A 15,555-nucleotide genomic window follows, 5' to 3' on the forward strand; every position below is an offset into this window, starting at 1 on the left:
TTTAATCTCTTTATACTTTTAAGACGCTTATTTAGTTTCCAGAGCAGTGCGGGGAGGACCGCTAAGCGCGCTACTGGTAATCACTTTTGGGTGGGATTTGTCTAATTTACTTACAGAATGAGTTTGTTTCGGTGTGTATCACGAATTCGAATGCCTGGCTTGCAAACACGGTAGCGGCAGAGCGGGTGCCGGTGCGGTGCCGGGGGAGCGCGGCCCCGCCGGGACGGGGGCGCTGCCGCGGGCGGGCGAGCGGGCGGGCGGGCGAGCGGGCAGCTCTTAATGGCCGCTTCCCTTTGAAAGCCCGACCCGCTCGGGACAAAGTCCACCCTAAACCGCGGTCTCGGGCGATCCTACCGCGCCCCGCCCCGCCCCGCCTCGGTGGATGGGATGAGAGAGGCGGGCGGGGTTGCGGTGCCCGCTGCCCGTCCGGGGGCAGAGGCCAGGGCCGGGGCGGGCGGCGGGGGGCCGGGCAACCTCCCGGGACGCCTCTCGGTTTCGTTTCGCCGCCGCGGTTGGGAAGTTTGAAGAGCGGCAGTGACACAGTGACACCTCATACACAACACACCCCCCGGGCTTCGCCGGGAGTTTCCCGGGACGGGACGCGCCAGGGCGGGCGGGCGGGCGCGGCGCTGACCCCGAGGTGCGGAGCGGTGCGGGGCGGTGCGGAGCGGCGCCCCTCGGCCCGGTCAGTGCGGCGGGGCGGAGCGGAGCGGCGGGGGAGCGCACGGAAGACGCCGTGCCCCGCCGTGCCCCGCGGCAGCGCTCCCTGGGCCGGCGGGCGGCCGGAGCCCCGGCGGGGCGCTGGCGGGCTGCGCGCAGGCAGGTTAGTGACCCCCGCCCTTCCCCCGCCCGGGGCGGGGGGGGTTTCCTATTTTTCTTTTTTTTTTCCTCCTCTTTTTTTTTTTTTTTTTTTTTTTTTCCTTTTACCCCCCTTCTCTCCTCGTTGCATAAATTATGCCGGGCGGGGCGGTGACGTCGCGGGGGCGGGGCGCGCGGCGGCGCTCGCCCCCGGGGAGGGGGCGGTGTCGGGGGCGCGCCTTGTGGCGGCGGAGGGAGGGAGGAAGGAGGGAAGGAGGGAGGGAGGTGGCGGGGGCGGGCGGGCGCAGGGGGCGGCAGCCGCCTGGCTGGCTGGTGTCGCGCTCGGCTCGGCTCCGGCGGGCGCGCTCGCTCGCTCGGGAACTATCGGATTAAACTTGAATCGAGTGAAATTACACAAAGGAGCGAAGCGGAGCCGGCGGAGACCCCGAAACTACCCGAGACCCGCGCTGACCCTTCCTCTCCCTCCCCTCCCTTCCACCCCTCCTTCGCCTGCCCGCCCCGGTCAGGGATCCCCCTCCTCCCCTCTTAGCCCAGCCCCGGTGCGAGCGAGCAACTCCGTGCGTGTGTGTTGTGAGCGTGTGTGTTGTGTGCGAGACCCGCACCCCGCCTCGCCCCCCCCGGCCGACGGCACCAACTCCGGAGCGTGTCCCCTCCTCCTCCCCGGCCCTTCGGCGGAGGGCAGCGAGGGAGCGAGCGGGGGACACCGGTCCCCGACGGCCACGCACCGGCCCGGTGAGTGACCCCGCACCTCGCTGGGCGCGGAGGGAAGGAGGGCGGGCGGGCGCCGGCCATGGAGCAGGGGACCCGCGGCAGGTCTCTGTCCCCGGCGGAGCGGAGCGGCGCGGGGGTGCTCGCTGCCGGCGGCGGTCCGGGGGGGTGGGAGATGCTGAGCCCTGCCGCGGCTCCGGGCGAGGCGGGGCGGGGGGGGGTGTGTGTTGAGGGGGGTGTCTCAGCGGGGCACTTCCCTGGGTGTAAATGGCTTTTTGTTGTGCTGCGGCCGGCCGGCCGGCCGCCTGCCTCGCCTCGGGGGAGGGGAGGGCACCGGGGAGCCAGAGCGCCGGCGCCCCTTCCCTTTTTCTCTCCCCTGCGCTCCTCTCCGCAAGTTTGGAGGGTGACTAAAAATCCGGGAAAAGTTGAGCGAAACTGCGCGGCGGGGGCGGCGGGGCCCAGCGCCGGCCGGGATGGCCGCGGGAGCGCTTCCCCCGCTGACCACGCTGACGGCTCCCGGCGGCCGCGGCGGCACAACAAGCGCTAACAAAGTGAGGGCGCTTCCCTGCCGTGCACGGCCCGGCCCGGCTCGGCCCGGCACCGCCCCGCTCCCCTCTCCGCGCCGGCACATGGGTCGCCGGGGCCGGGGCCGGGCCGCAGCGGGGGCACCCCCAGCGGAGGCCGGGCGGTGGGTGGCGGCGGGCGGCAGGAAGGCGGGCGGGGAGGGAGGAGAAGGAGGAGGGAGGCGGGAGCACGAGGTGCCGCTCCGGCCGCCGGTGCGCGCGGCGGGGGGATCGTCCTGCCCCGGCGGTACCGGGAGGGGGCAGGGGGCGGCCGGCGCTCCCCGGCGGCCGGAGAAGAAAGGGGAGCGGGGAAAAGAGGGAGGGGACGGGAAGGGAAGGGAGAGCGCTACCCGAGGCAGCCGGAGCGGTGCCGGCGGACGCCGCATAATAGGGGCTTCACCCCGCCGGGTACCTTCGCTCCGCCGGCGCGGAGCCGCGGCGGGCGGGAGGCGCTCCCGCCGCCGCGCACATGGGGTCGGGGCCGGGGCGCTCCCCTCGTCGCGCTCCCCCCCACCCCGTTCCGGGCCATTTTGAGGGTGAGCGGAAAAAGGTGGTTTGAGGCCAAAGCGGTCAGAGCGCGGAGCGAGGGGGGGGGCCCGGCCGCGCTCGGTCCGCGGGGCGCGGTGGGAAGCGGAGCGGGGCCGGCGGCGGGCGCTGCGTGCGGGGCGGCGGGGAGCGGGCAGCGCCTGTGCGTGTGCGCGGGTGTGTGTGAGAGAGAGAGCGGTGGCGGGGGGAGGGGGGCAGGGTTGTTAGTGAGTCTCAGGGAGAAGGCGCTGCAGGCAATGAGCAGCCATCATTACGTTGCCTTCATTTATCCCGGTAGCGCTAAATCAGGGGACGCGCTCCCACGCCGGGGGAGCCCCTCCGGGCGCGCCCCGCGCTGCCGGGCCGGTCTTCGCGGGTGGGTGTCGGGGGGGCGGGTCGGGGTGCTGGGGAAGGGGGTGGCCGTGGGACACGGGCTGGAAATGGAGCCGGTTTCCCCGGCTCCCCCCGACAGCCCGCTCACGCCCGGGTTTAAAGTAGTTGTTTTTTAAACAGACAATGGACAAAAGGAAAGTAGCGATGGATGCCCGGGAGCTCCCTGTCCGCTGCGGGGCCGCGCGGCGCCGCGCAACTCTCCCGCACTTACCCACTTTCTGCCTTTGTTTTCGTTTGGGAAGGGGCCGAGCGTGCCTCCCCACTACAGAAAAGGGCGATTTTTTTCATTTATGAGAAGTCCCTTTTTTTTTAATTTTTTTTTTTTTTTAATTTCCCTTGCCACTGGGGCTTCCGCGGATGTTTGGTTTGGGGAATATCAGAATAACCTCCGTGCGATAAGTTTGCTTCTGTGTCGATGTTCGTCTCGATTTTTTTCATCAAAGCAGATCGCGGTCAGTGTTTATCCTGGAAGATGGCTTTCGGGAGAATGTGTTAGCCTTTTTTTTTTTTTTTTTTTTTTTTTCCCCCTTTTCCTTTTTTTCTTTTCTCGTATTATACGGGACTAGCGGAGGTACAAACAAGCAAGTTGAACAAAAAATGTTTCTGTTCATTTCCTCACAGATCATCCATTCTAACGACGGCAAAAAAATCTTAATGACTATGACCTTAGCAGCATGGGTAGCTGATTTTTCCCAATTATAAATCCCGTTAGTTTGCAGTAATGTGTGAGTATCAATATATAATTCATATTAAAAAGCATGATCCGTAATTATTATTCTTTTTTTTTATAAAAGTTGAAATCCCTAATTTTCCAATGAGAGTGCTGCATCTGTCGCTTGGAGTGTTTTTGTCTCGCTGTTGCACAACAGAGGCTCTCCAGTCTTTAACCTAAAATGGCAGCTTTAATTTGACTGGGGCCCATTCATTGACAATGATAATAAAAAGGCTGAAAGCTAAATGTAGCTGGATGCTTGGGGCACATATGCAGAACACTTTCCTCTCCATCGCTGGGCTCTGCTAAGAGAGGAACTTCCAAGCTCTCTAGTTTCCACTGTGAAAGTTTCCAACACTTTTCTTATTAACAAAACAAAAATAATAATTAAAAAAATCACGTTGCTCGACATAGACCATATTTTAGATGTCCAGGTTGCTTACAAACTTAATGGTGAGGTGATAGTTAGAGAGAGCTCCTTTGAAGAGGTCTGCATTTACCAACAGCATTAAAATTCTAGTAATAAGTTCTAAAATAAGATGCAGTCTGGGGGAAAATGAACCATTTCTTTCTGAGGTTTGTAACAGGTGATCAGAACATTCGGTATATTTTCCTATCTCTAGCTACTAAAAGTGGGGAGTATTGCTTGTTTCTTCTTATTTGGTGTTGTGAATGTGCTCAGGGTTTTGCAGAGATCAATTTGATTGTGTACTATTTCCTCTAGGTTAAAACCACAACTGCTTGGAAAAAGTGATTATTTTTGGTCTTAGACATAATGTGAAGTTTGAAACAGTTTTACAAAACAAAATTTTCCCTACTGAGGTATTGGTGAATGCCACAGATTCACACATCTTATCCTGTCTTTCTGTTAACCTGAACTGCTTATTTTCAGTCTCTTTTGAGCTGTTTTTAGTAAGAAAATTTTAAATATCATTATTAAAGCCATTGCACAGGCTCTTAGAAGAGCATTAAATGCTTGTGATTGCAAGTGTAACTGAATTACTGATTCACTGATACTAATTGGATAATCATATTTGACCAAATATCTTACTAAATATTTAACAATGTGATGACATTTCTGTTATTGCTTGTAAATCCTGGTTATGTTATTTAAACAGGGGAAAAAGCCTCATGTTTGTAGCCCAAAATTATTTTATTGCCTCTTCGGTAATGAAGGAAAGTTTCGCTCACAGGCAAGGATCACACAGTCCTTTAAGGAAAATAAAAATTCTTAGGGATGTTGCATTGTAACAATGTCAGTAAAAACGAAATTTAGTGGAATACTCTCTATTGCAATCAAAACAATGTGCAGTGATGGGAGATTTCAGCTGTGACCAGTTCCTTTTGGATTTGGTTAATGCAGAATCCTGGAGAGTTGTGTCAAAGGAGCATTGTAAAGGTTTCCCTGTCCGTGTGGAGGGATCAGTTAACCTGAGTGTAGTTTTTTTTTTCCACGTGAGTTATTTGCTGTTTTGAACTGAAAAGCTCCTGATGAATGTTCACAGTATTTCCCCTTAACGCTCAGATAATATTAGGACTTTTATAAGACGCAAAACGAGTTGTTTGTGAGTCCAGGTGGGTCAGGCCGATGGCGAAGCTGCAGGCAGTGTACTGAAGAAAGATGTGCTGCTCAGTCTGGGCTTGGCAGGGTGGGTGGGTGCCATGGTCAGCGGGCCTGTCCTGCCCCCCACACACGGAGGCTCCGTGCCGGGTCTGTGCCCCACGAATGGAGGCTCTGCGGGCAGGAGAACCTGCAGTGTGAGGATACAGCAAAACCTAAACAAAGACAACCTGGACATGATTTTCTGTAAAGCTGGAAAGGCCTGAGTAATAGGGGCTTCTCAGGTTTTCCCAGAGCTGCTGAAGTGTGTCAGTGAGGCTGCGTTTTGCCATGTCCAAGGCATCCTATAGCAGCTACTCTTTGGGGTTTGGTTTTGTTCATAGCGAATGTGTGATAGGTAGAGGTTGCTAAGGTGGGAGGAGGTGGAAAAAAGTAACCAGAAAGAAAGAGGCTGGAAATAAATGCAGGTGTTTCCCTGAATCCTGTGCCATAGCTCTGTCCCTTATTTCCCATTCATTTTTTCATTCATTATCAGATGGAAAGCCCTTAGAATGTGCTGGTTGGTATTTGCTCGTGTGAATCTAGCGTTATTCAAAGAAATGTGTGTGGCTAGCAAGGGTACAGGCAACTGTGTGACAAATGGTGTGTGTGTCTGAAGGTCTTCCTTCCCCAGTTCCCTTAAATCCTCACTTGCAAACCCTTACGAATTTGTCCGCTGTGAACAAATCAGTAACTGCTCAGATTTATGAGCTGGTTAACTGATGCCCATAAGTAATATGGGTGATACTTTTATGTTACTTTAATGTTCCCTGTATACAAGAGAAAACTGCAAATTTTAGTAAATAATTAAACTGTCTTTCTGACAAATGAGCCTTTTGTGTGTAGGTGAGGCTTTAGCCTTCACTTTTCCAACAGAAAAGTTGCTGTATTAATTTAGTTTCACCACTTAGCTATCAATTTAGCTATTAAGACAGACATTAACTCCATCGTTTCTCATAATTTATATTTCTATGAATAGCTTGTTAGCAGAAATACAAACTACTGGATTTTAATGGAAGAAAGTCTTAAATACTGTCTGTATTGTAGCAGTGATAAAAAGGTAAAGGGAAACTCCAACTATCATTCAGTTTTTAAAACTCTTTCAGAGGAAGGAGTGAGGTACAATGTGCAGAAGCATCCCATGTTTTTATTAGGGTTCTGATGAGATACTGAAACCTGATGGAAGTTTTCCTCCTGATTTCTTTCCATGCGCACAATCTGACTAACTTTCAGTGATTCGCATCTTAGCCAAGATCAGTGGTCATGGAAATACCACGTTGTAGTTGTGCACTAAAAATCTTCCTTGGAAAATGAGGTTGGAGGGCATTATGCAAAAAATAAAAAGGAGGTTATGACCTAAAGGACACATTCCAAGAGTCCAAATATGACAACAAAGCTCTTAAGGGTATTCCTAAGTATATAAAAGCTGATTAGCTCTTAGCTTCCAACATTGTGACTTTTCTGAGATGTAAACATGCACCTAGAAGAAGCCAAGCCAAAACCAAAGATCTTTGTGCTGCCACTTGGGTTCTTCTCTGCTGCTCAGTAGCAGTTTCTAAACACTCTTGGTTGTTTTGCTGCCCTTATGCTAAATGCATTCTCTTTTTAAAAAGAGAAAAAAAAGGAGGGATACAACTTAATTTAAGCGTTTTCTTTTAAAACCTAGAATTCAATAAAAGAGTGCTAGTTACCACGTAAGCTACTGTTTTAGTAGAACATTGTAACACATGACTTTGAAAGCTCATTGGCATGTGGGAAATATCCAGAAGCCCTTGCTGGCATGATGTAGGGCTTGCTTTGCTCTGCAGTGACCTATATAGCTATTTTGGGTGTGGTTTTGCTTGGCTTTCACAGGAGCTGAGTCCAACCTTCCTCTGACATAGACAATTGCTGTGATGAGAGGGCCTTGAGGGGAATGGTGGGGAATAAATAACTTTGAGAATCAATTGTCTGGGAAAAGTCATTGCAGCCAAAATGTCTGCCCTCTTCCTAATAGTTCTGAGGGGAAAATAAAATTTCACATATATGGTCCTAGATCCTAGAGGTTATTCTGTTCAGGTTCCATTTAAATATGAGCTTGTGTTTGGGGAGAGCAATGCCACAACTTATCTGCCTGGGAGTAGCTGGCATGTGGCAAATCCAGTGCTGGATAGTTTTGGAAGCACTTTATTTTAATGTCCTTTTAGCCACTTCTTAAGTTGTTCAGCTAAGCTTTTTGCTTACTGCTAGAACTTCAACAGGTAGTTGGCTTTAAATTTCTCAGTGATTTTGAAAGAAATTGACCTCCCCACAGTTTATTTTTATCTCTGTCTACAAAGGAAGTGTCACTTAAAGCACTTTGTGGAGGTGTACATCAGATGTACAAAGTATGATTCCTTCTGTGCAGCAGAGGCAGACCTGCACTGAAAACAAAACTTTTTATTTCTCCTTCCTGCCCATTCTACTCCCCTCCCCCCAGCTTTCCCATAGGTTTTGTTCCTCTTCACGTTGTGCCTTTCCTGTTGAGTTTTTAATCTTTTTTCCCATTCATACTGCTTTCTGTTTGCTTAGTGGAGTTGTGTTTTCTTGCCAGCCGATGATTAGGATATGTGGCAAAATAAACATGTGTTTCAATTCCTAATAATGCTGCTTTCTACCCAAACCATGGGGAGGGCTGACTGGCTGAACCAAAGCTTAATGAAGTCTCATGTTAGTCCCTGGATGATTTTATGGCATGGGGATGGGTGGCAGCAGGCAGCCAGAGCAGGGGGCTTCCCAAAGGTTCGTCGTGACCCTTTGAAGAGGAAAATCTTGTTTCAAGGTTTGTTTTCATGAAAGTGACATTCCCCCATCTTTTAATAGTGGATACATGGAGCTGTAGTTGTCTCTTTTGTTCTGTGCACTGAGTAGTTGTGAGTGGGGAGGGTCTAGTTCCATGTCAATTTTGAAATGGCTGTTGTGGGCTGTCCCTTACCAAACAGAAATTTGGGGTATGGGGAGGAGCTCCTGAGGGGATTGTGATATTTCTGAAAGAAATACTGGAGCTTTGGAGACCTGGAACTGTTACCAATGGTAAAGCAGATCAGAACATGGAGCAAGGCCAAGGAAGACTTTAATAAAGGCACTTTTGTCCTCGGTCTTAAAATAGGAAGCCTATGGATTTATTTACAGGGTAAATAGGATTTGTTAAGTGGGTAGTCACTACACGCAAAGGAATACTGTTCATTCTTTGGGAGAGAATTCAGGTGAAGACTAAAGCTGACCTGAAAACTGGAATTTTAGAAGTTTAGACATCAGTAATAGGACAAAACACGGAGAAAGTCTTCATCATAGAAAGCATTGAGGTAGGTAGTGCTGTTCTGGGAGAAATGTGCTCTTACATAACAGAAACTGAGAAACTCGGTTCAAGCCTTTGGTATTAACTTGGATGAGCTAGTAAGTGGGAAGTCTGAGTTGATGACAAGTTATGAGAAAATATTCTTTGCTTCAAAGAGGATCCATCAATGTAGCTGTTGAGATTGAAATCCAAAGCTGAAATGCTACTTGGTAAAGTGTCTTGCAGGAAAGTGCATGTCAATCTGTACTGTAGAGAATGGCAGTTTAGTATTTCTTCAAGTTGAAGATTAACAGCCAGAAAGGCAATACAACTGACGTGGTTTGTAATGCTCAATAGAAGGAGGATTGAGGGAAGGAGAGTAACGATGAGGCTAACAGATGTTCAAAAATCAGTCTGATAAGGCTGAGATAAAAGTGCATGAAGGTGAGAGACTGGTAAATTTCAAGGACGCATCTTAATTAGTTCAGGGTATAACAAAACCTCACCTGCTCCTGGACAGGAGAGCCTGTCTGAAGTCCAGGAATCAGGCGTCCTGCTGCTTGAGGTTCTGTATTTGAATGTGTATTGTTTTCTCATGTGGGATATGAAATACTGAAACAACCATAACTGCAGATACTGTCTTGAAATGAGATCTAAGATTATGATTTTATTTTTTCATCTCAACTCTCTGCTATGTATCTAGGCAAGTCCTGTGGATTTCTGAGAATGTGCTCGGGTTTGTGCTGCTTCTGGACTGAAATAGATGCTTGTTGGATTTGGTGGTTTATTGCAAGGCAAAAAGCAGACAGCTCATCATCTCCAGTTCTTAGTTTGAGAGGTACCAGGATTATGTTGCTAGTTCCTGGAAAGATTAGGCAGCTTCACAGGGTGGTGTAGTTGTCAGGGTGGCTTAAAGGAAGGCCCTCTGACGTAGTAGCCAGTGCCTATGTGAGTTCAGAGATTCCTTTAAACTCTGATGAGGGGACTCTCACTAAGAGTATAATTCTTGCCTTGAGTTGTTTTTACCGTGAAGAATTAAACTGGGAGTTTATAGTGAGCAATTTAATATCTCTCTTGATTTAGGAAGGAATCATTCAGAAAGTCAGTTAAATAGGGTTTTCTGGACTGCCTCAGGATGTTAGTCTGGGAGAGAGCTGTTAAGTAATTCAGTTTATTTATCAGTACCATGGTGAGGTGTCTGCTGAGCTTTGCATTCACTCATCTCTGTAAGTGGGGTACAGCCTCACTCATCTTTACTTTATTCATCATTCTTTCGTTGGGGGGAAGTGAAAAAGCAGGCTTCAGCTTCACTTCCCCCCTATTTCTGTATTGATCTCTACAAAGGTTCATTGTCATTTTCTGTTCTTTTTTTTTGTTGTACAGAAGTAAGTGAAACGTGCTTCTTGAATTCTGTTGTAATCTTTACAGAGGTTACTGAAAAAAATTTGCCTGTTTCACCTGCATTTCTCCTTACTATGGTTCTGCAGGATTCCCCAGCCCATGCTGTCTTCTCTCACAGAAGTGACTCTTAGTGAGCATACTTTTATAGTTCAAACAGGATTTGAACCTTGTGGCAGCCATGCTGAAGGAAGGGGTTGTTTTGTAGAAATGGCACGGCTGTTGGAAGAATCAGCTTGTTACAGGCAGCACTAGAACAGAAACATATCTTACAGCTTGGGTCCAAGGATCTTTGTAGTATGTATTAGTCTTAGAAGTTGAGCATATTAGATGTTGCACTGAAACTATTAAAAAAAGAAAAATGGAAGGAGGGCGTTTGTGTGGCTTTTCAGTTACCATGGCTAGAATTAGAGAAATGCTGTGGTTAAGGTGACTGAATCCTTGAATGGTGAGTTCTCAGGGAAGTAAGTTAAGGCCTCACACCGCCCGCTACCCCCTGCCCAAATCATGACTACTTAATTTTGTGAAGTTAAAAAATAAAACCTTGGCTACAGATAAGATGGCAGGTGAAAGCAATTACTTCCAAAGCTCTTCTCATAAGAAATTTCCCTGAGATTGTGATTTAAAAGATTAATCTCCTTGATCTCTTTCTCTTCTTCACCTGTCTCTGTCTCCTCTCTCAAAAGAAATCAGGACACTTACCTTTCTGCCTGCCTCTCTGGCTGGACAGCCTTTGGCTTGTCACTGTTTCACATGTGACTTCCTTGAGATTGTTGCATGACCAGTGGCACAACTGGACTGTGCAGTACGGGGCTGGTTGGGCAGTGAAGATTTTAGCTGTCTGAGGAACTGGACTAGGAGGGGTTCTTAGAGCTGGATATTAGTGTCAGCTGAGATGCAGGCTCTGTGCCTGAACTTATCCCCTGGTGGGGCTTCTGGGATCTGCTGCTGTCTTCCTTTGTGTGCCAGTGTGCCACTTGGAGTTTGGTGGTATGTTCTGTGCCTGCCCAACATTAAGATTTTTAGTGGGAAGCTGATAGGGTCAGGAGGGCTAAAAATCCCATGTCTAATTTGACAAGGTGTGACAATGGTGGTGTTTTGGGGCAGGGCTTCCTATGCTGGAGGCAGCTGTTTGTGTGTTGAGGAGCCTCCAGGTAGGCAATGAAGGTTGAATAGCGAGATCGATTCAGTGAGGCTGTGGGAGTGATACATTTGATAGACCTTGACTTCTCTCTTCTGGACTGAAACAGTACATCCACAGCAGGCAGCCCATCACATGGGGAGGCAGATTGATCCATGGACAGAAATCACTGGGCAGAAAGCCTAGGGAATAGGCAGCTATAGCACCTGCTTCCACCTTGTTGGCTTGACTGCCTCCTTCCCTCAAGGTACTTTCTTATAGCCACATAAGCTGTCTTCTGGTAGGTTTATTTTGGATACTGGTGACAAAAGTTCTTGCTCTTTTCTGCTTATCCAAAATACTTGTTTCTCCATCATAATGCTTACTGAGATTGGCGGTTGTTCCAAGGGTTACTTGTGTTTCTGTTTTTGTTTGTTTTTGTTTTTTTCTTTGTTTATAAATTAGAAAACAACATTCCCAAAAACTTGAGTGAAATCTGCCAAGCTTTCTTTACCTTCTTTGTCTAGGGTATCCTTATCTTGATGTTATGTTTGTAAAAACGTTTTTTTTTCTTCTGATAGAGTATTATACTTAAATCTGTGTAAGAGTGCCTTTTTTTTTTTTTTTTTTTTTTTTTTGTAGGATAAGTTTTTTTGTAGCTCGGAAGATAGCTGAAAGCTGTTGAATGTTGTCCTATGGTCCATCTAATAATTTGCAAGTCAGGGTATGGTTTGAGAAATGCAGTGAGCTAATTTGACCAGACATTGTTCTGAAAGGAGAAGTTTCCTCTCTGCCTTTGTCCCCCTGCACCCTTCCTCACAACCACATGGCTCTGCTACTTTTTTTCGGCAGCAGTGCTTGTCAGGTCCTTCTGTGAGCCACTTTAGCTCACCAAAATGGCAGAAAAATAACTCTGTAAAATGGAGAGCATTTTGCTGTTGTAATGAATCAAACTGGCTCATAAAAGGATCTGATGAACACCAGAGCTGGTACTAAGGACGAGGGGGGCCGCTGGCTTGGAGAGCAGCAAGTCCTTTTCATCTTTTCATTTTGGTGGCAGTGAGCAAGTGGATTGGATCAGTTGCCTGGGAACCTTCATGGGAGAAAGAGAAATAGAGTAATCATCTGTGAAGCAAAGGACATGAAAAGAAAAATGTGCTGGCCTGAGTTGAAATGGATATTAAAATTTGTTTATTCTGTTGATGCTATGGATTGCATGCTATAAACAATTTGTTAGAATTAATAATCCACTGCCCAGAAATCAGTTTTCCCCTTCAGGTAGGAAAACAAAAGCCTAGAAGATTTAGTAATGCATAAATAACTTGTTTGCTCTTTCAAATGTGAAGTATTTAATCTTTGAAACAATTTATTCACAAGAAGGAGGGGGTTGCTGTTGGTTTTGGGTTGGTGGGTTTTAGAGAGTTGTTTTTTTTTTTTTTTTCAAGCTTGAAATCCTCCATTAGGCTCATCACCTTTGAGTCAATTTGTCTGTCTCAGATTTTATCAAGTCAGTATTGTTTCAGTGTCATCAAGTTTCATCAGTCAGTAATTCAGTGGATTCCGTTATTCAGGGTATTCCCAACTATTTACATTTTCCTGCTGGTTTGAGATGGAATGAGTGCTTGGTCCTAGTAGGTGGCTGAAGCTGTTACTTCCTATCATAGTCTTATGCTTTCTGATAGTGAAATGAATGCACTCCTACTTGTTAAAATTGGTGAAGAAAAAGTACATTGCAAGTCAAATAACATGCTGCTTAGTCACTTCTGTAATACTGTGCTCTTGCTGCTATCCAGAGAGAGAAATGGGCAGTTTACACTGTGTATCTTAGCAGAGGAATGAACACCTTTTACTAAAAGTCAGGGCTTCTGACTGCAGCTTCTGCTCAATCCACCTGTCAGCTTGAGGTGACTCTTTCAGCATAGCAGCAATGTGGCATTAGAAGCTGCTTGCTTTCTGAAAAGCCCTGGCTTTTTTGTCAGCTTACTTGTGTATATTGCCCGCAGTGTGACAGAAAGGAACTTCTTGGCAGGTGGAAAAGTGGAAGCTCATGCTTTCCTTCCTGTTTTTCTCAAGATTTGGGCAATTGCATGTATGTTAATAGAAGGTAAATTCTTGCCATAGTTACGAAAAAAGCAAACCTTCATGTAGTGCACCTTCTAGATTCCTTTCCTTGGGTTTTGTATCTAAAAAATTCCTTTTCAGGATCTACAGGGGATGGCAGGAGGTGCAGGAGAGGGGATTTATAAATTCTATCTTGCGGGCATTGTAAGCTGCATTTGGTGCAAACTGTGAGGAGTGGTGGCCCTGACTAGCGTTGTGTGTGTTCAGAGTGAATATTCTAGTTACTAAAAGCAGCTTGTTTACATTAGGAATTGTATGTGCTAGCTCTAATGGGCTTTAGGAAGCCCAAAGCACAGCTGTAAAACATCTGTCTCTGGGACCAGATCTTGTCTGTCTGATGAGTTGTTGTCCTTCGTTTCATGTTCAGATTTAGACAAGAAATAAAAATTTTCTTTTTTTTTTTTTTGTTTTAATAGAAAAGTTCTTCAGCCATCCTTCTTGAAGACTGGTTTGTATTTGAAAGGCTATCATGCTGTTGTCTTGAACATAGAACTTAAAATAGTGACTCAGTATTAACTTAACTCCACTTCCTCTTTAATCCGATCATCTTGTTGCTATATGACCTTACAACACCTTAATTTAAAGGCTGCTTATTCCAGTGGATTACATTTGGAGGTGTCTGGTGTGGTAGGCATTGCTACAGGAAGGGCTTAAAAGGAACTTAAGTGTTGCCTCAAAAACAAAAAACAACAAACCAAAGGTGTTGGGATAGGAGCAGTGAGGGTATTTTTCCACTTTGGGATGCTTACAGTTGCTGATATATGGACAAGGCTTGCTCTGAAAGAGCAGGAGGAATTTAGAGCATATAGTAGTTCTGCTGTTACCATATGAAAATGTACATTCACTTCCAGTGAATGAATTTGATGCTTCTTGTCTTAATTACACATGGAAGTGTTAGAAGGCAAAATATCCGTTTAGTTCATGCATCTGAGTGCTTGGATGGTTTTTCTTCTCTTCAAGGCTAGTGACCTGAGCAGGTGGCTGGAAGCCAGGACCTGAAGTGCAACTCCAAACTGGTGTGCCCGGTTCATAGTGATGTGCTTTGTGTCTGCCATATTGGGATGTATAATAGTTGCTGATTACCAAGCAGCACTCAGCAGAGGATCTTGGTCCTTTACCAAGTGTTAATTCTGTCTTGCTACTGCTATTGTGAAGTAGATAAATGCTGTCCTTAAAAGGAGAGTTGATCTGACATTCAGCACTTAAAAAAAAAAAAATCTGTCTTAAGTGTTTAAATCTGTGTCTGAACAGCCTGGTATTTTTCAGAATTTGTCTTCTTCCTTTAAATATTTTCCTTAGGAGTAAATTCTAAACAACTGTATTTTGTGTATTGAGTTTAGGGACCTTAAGCTTCCTCCTTGTCCTGTACAGTTTCTTAAGCAAACTCTTCCAAATAGTCTGCCATAATATGTTGAGCTTTGGCTTAGCAGTAGGAAGAGTTCAGAGTGTGCTCTCTACTCTGTGCTAGTAGCCATTTTGACTCACATTTTCTGTCAGGTATTTAATAACCTAACTAAACTGAAGCCAGACAGATTATCTGTTGGGTGTGATCTGGGGGTTATGGTGAGTTTTACTGTACCTGTGAAAACTTTGATCATTTAGAGTCTTGCAAATAAACCACTGGCATGTTCTGCTTTGTCTCTGACAGAGGTCTAGCAGAAGGTCTGTTCTACATTGGGAATGTGCTGCTGCCTTCAAGCTTGGGCTGTGCTCAGCACAGGATGGCAGCAGCACCTTCCATGGATTGGAGAAAATGGGGGTAGGCTGGAAGTTGCAGAGAGACTGGGTTCTTCCATTGCTTACAAAAGCAATCACTGTGCCTTCTGTATTTGCAGAGGGAAAATTCTGTACCCCCAGTTCAGGAGATGGGCATGGTCCCCACTTTATAGGTAATAGAGCGGGCTTGTTTTCAGCAGCTAAGACGTTGCACAATGACTTGTGGATTGGAACCGAGGATTGAATTCGGTCTTCCAGTAATTCCTTTAAGTGCTTAACCTAAATATGTTGTAGTTATTTTAAGTACCTTTTTATAACAGTTGTAAAGCTTCAGGCCAGTGCTTTGAGCTGATATTATCTTTTACAGCTGCTGTTTAAACCAGGAAAAGTATGAAAATTTAAATTTTTTCACCACTTAGTGCTGCTTTTAAGTATTTTTCGTTCAAATATGAAGATTATTTTAATAAAAGTTCAGTATTCCCAAAATTTCAGTGTATAACACAACTTCAATTTGAGTTATTAAAACCACACTTTTTTGATTTGTTAAAAAAATGAGCTTGAAACCCACTGTAGGTACTGAGTACA

General features: G+C 46.9%; 1 protein-coding gene across 5 annotated transcripts in view; it reads left to right on the plus strand.

Moving 5' to 3' along the window:
- The first annotated feature begins 3,612 nt into the window (after positions 1–3,612).
- Positions 3,613–15,555, plus strand: part of CHD7 (chromodomain helicase DNA binding protein 7) — a 127,602-nt gene continuing 115,659 nt past the window's right edge. For 3 of the 5 annotated variants that reach the window (XM_014873067.2, XM_088175431.1, XM_014873068.2), the window contains exon 1: positions 3,613–3,733. The gene's annotated coding sequence lies outside the window, so the exon portion shown is untranslated. The remainder of the gene's footprint in view (positions 3,734–15,555) is intronic. The other 2 variants (XM_014873064.2, XM_014873066.2) reach the window with 1 other exon arrangement.

Source organism: Sturnus vulgaris, chromosome 1, assembly GCF_052056855.1.
Source record: "Sturnus vulgaris isolate bStuVul1 chromosome 1, bStuVul1.hap1, whole genome shotgun sequence".
Classification (NCBI taxonomy): Eukaryota; Metazoa; Chordata; class Aves; order Passeriformes; family Sturnidae; genus Sturnus; species Sturnus vulgaris.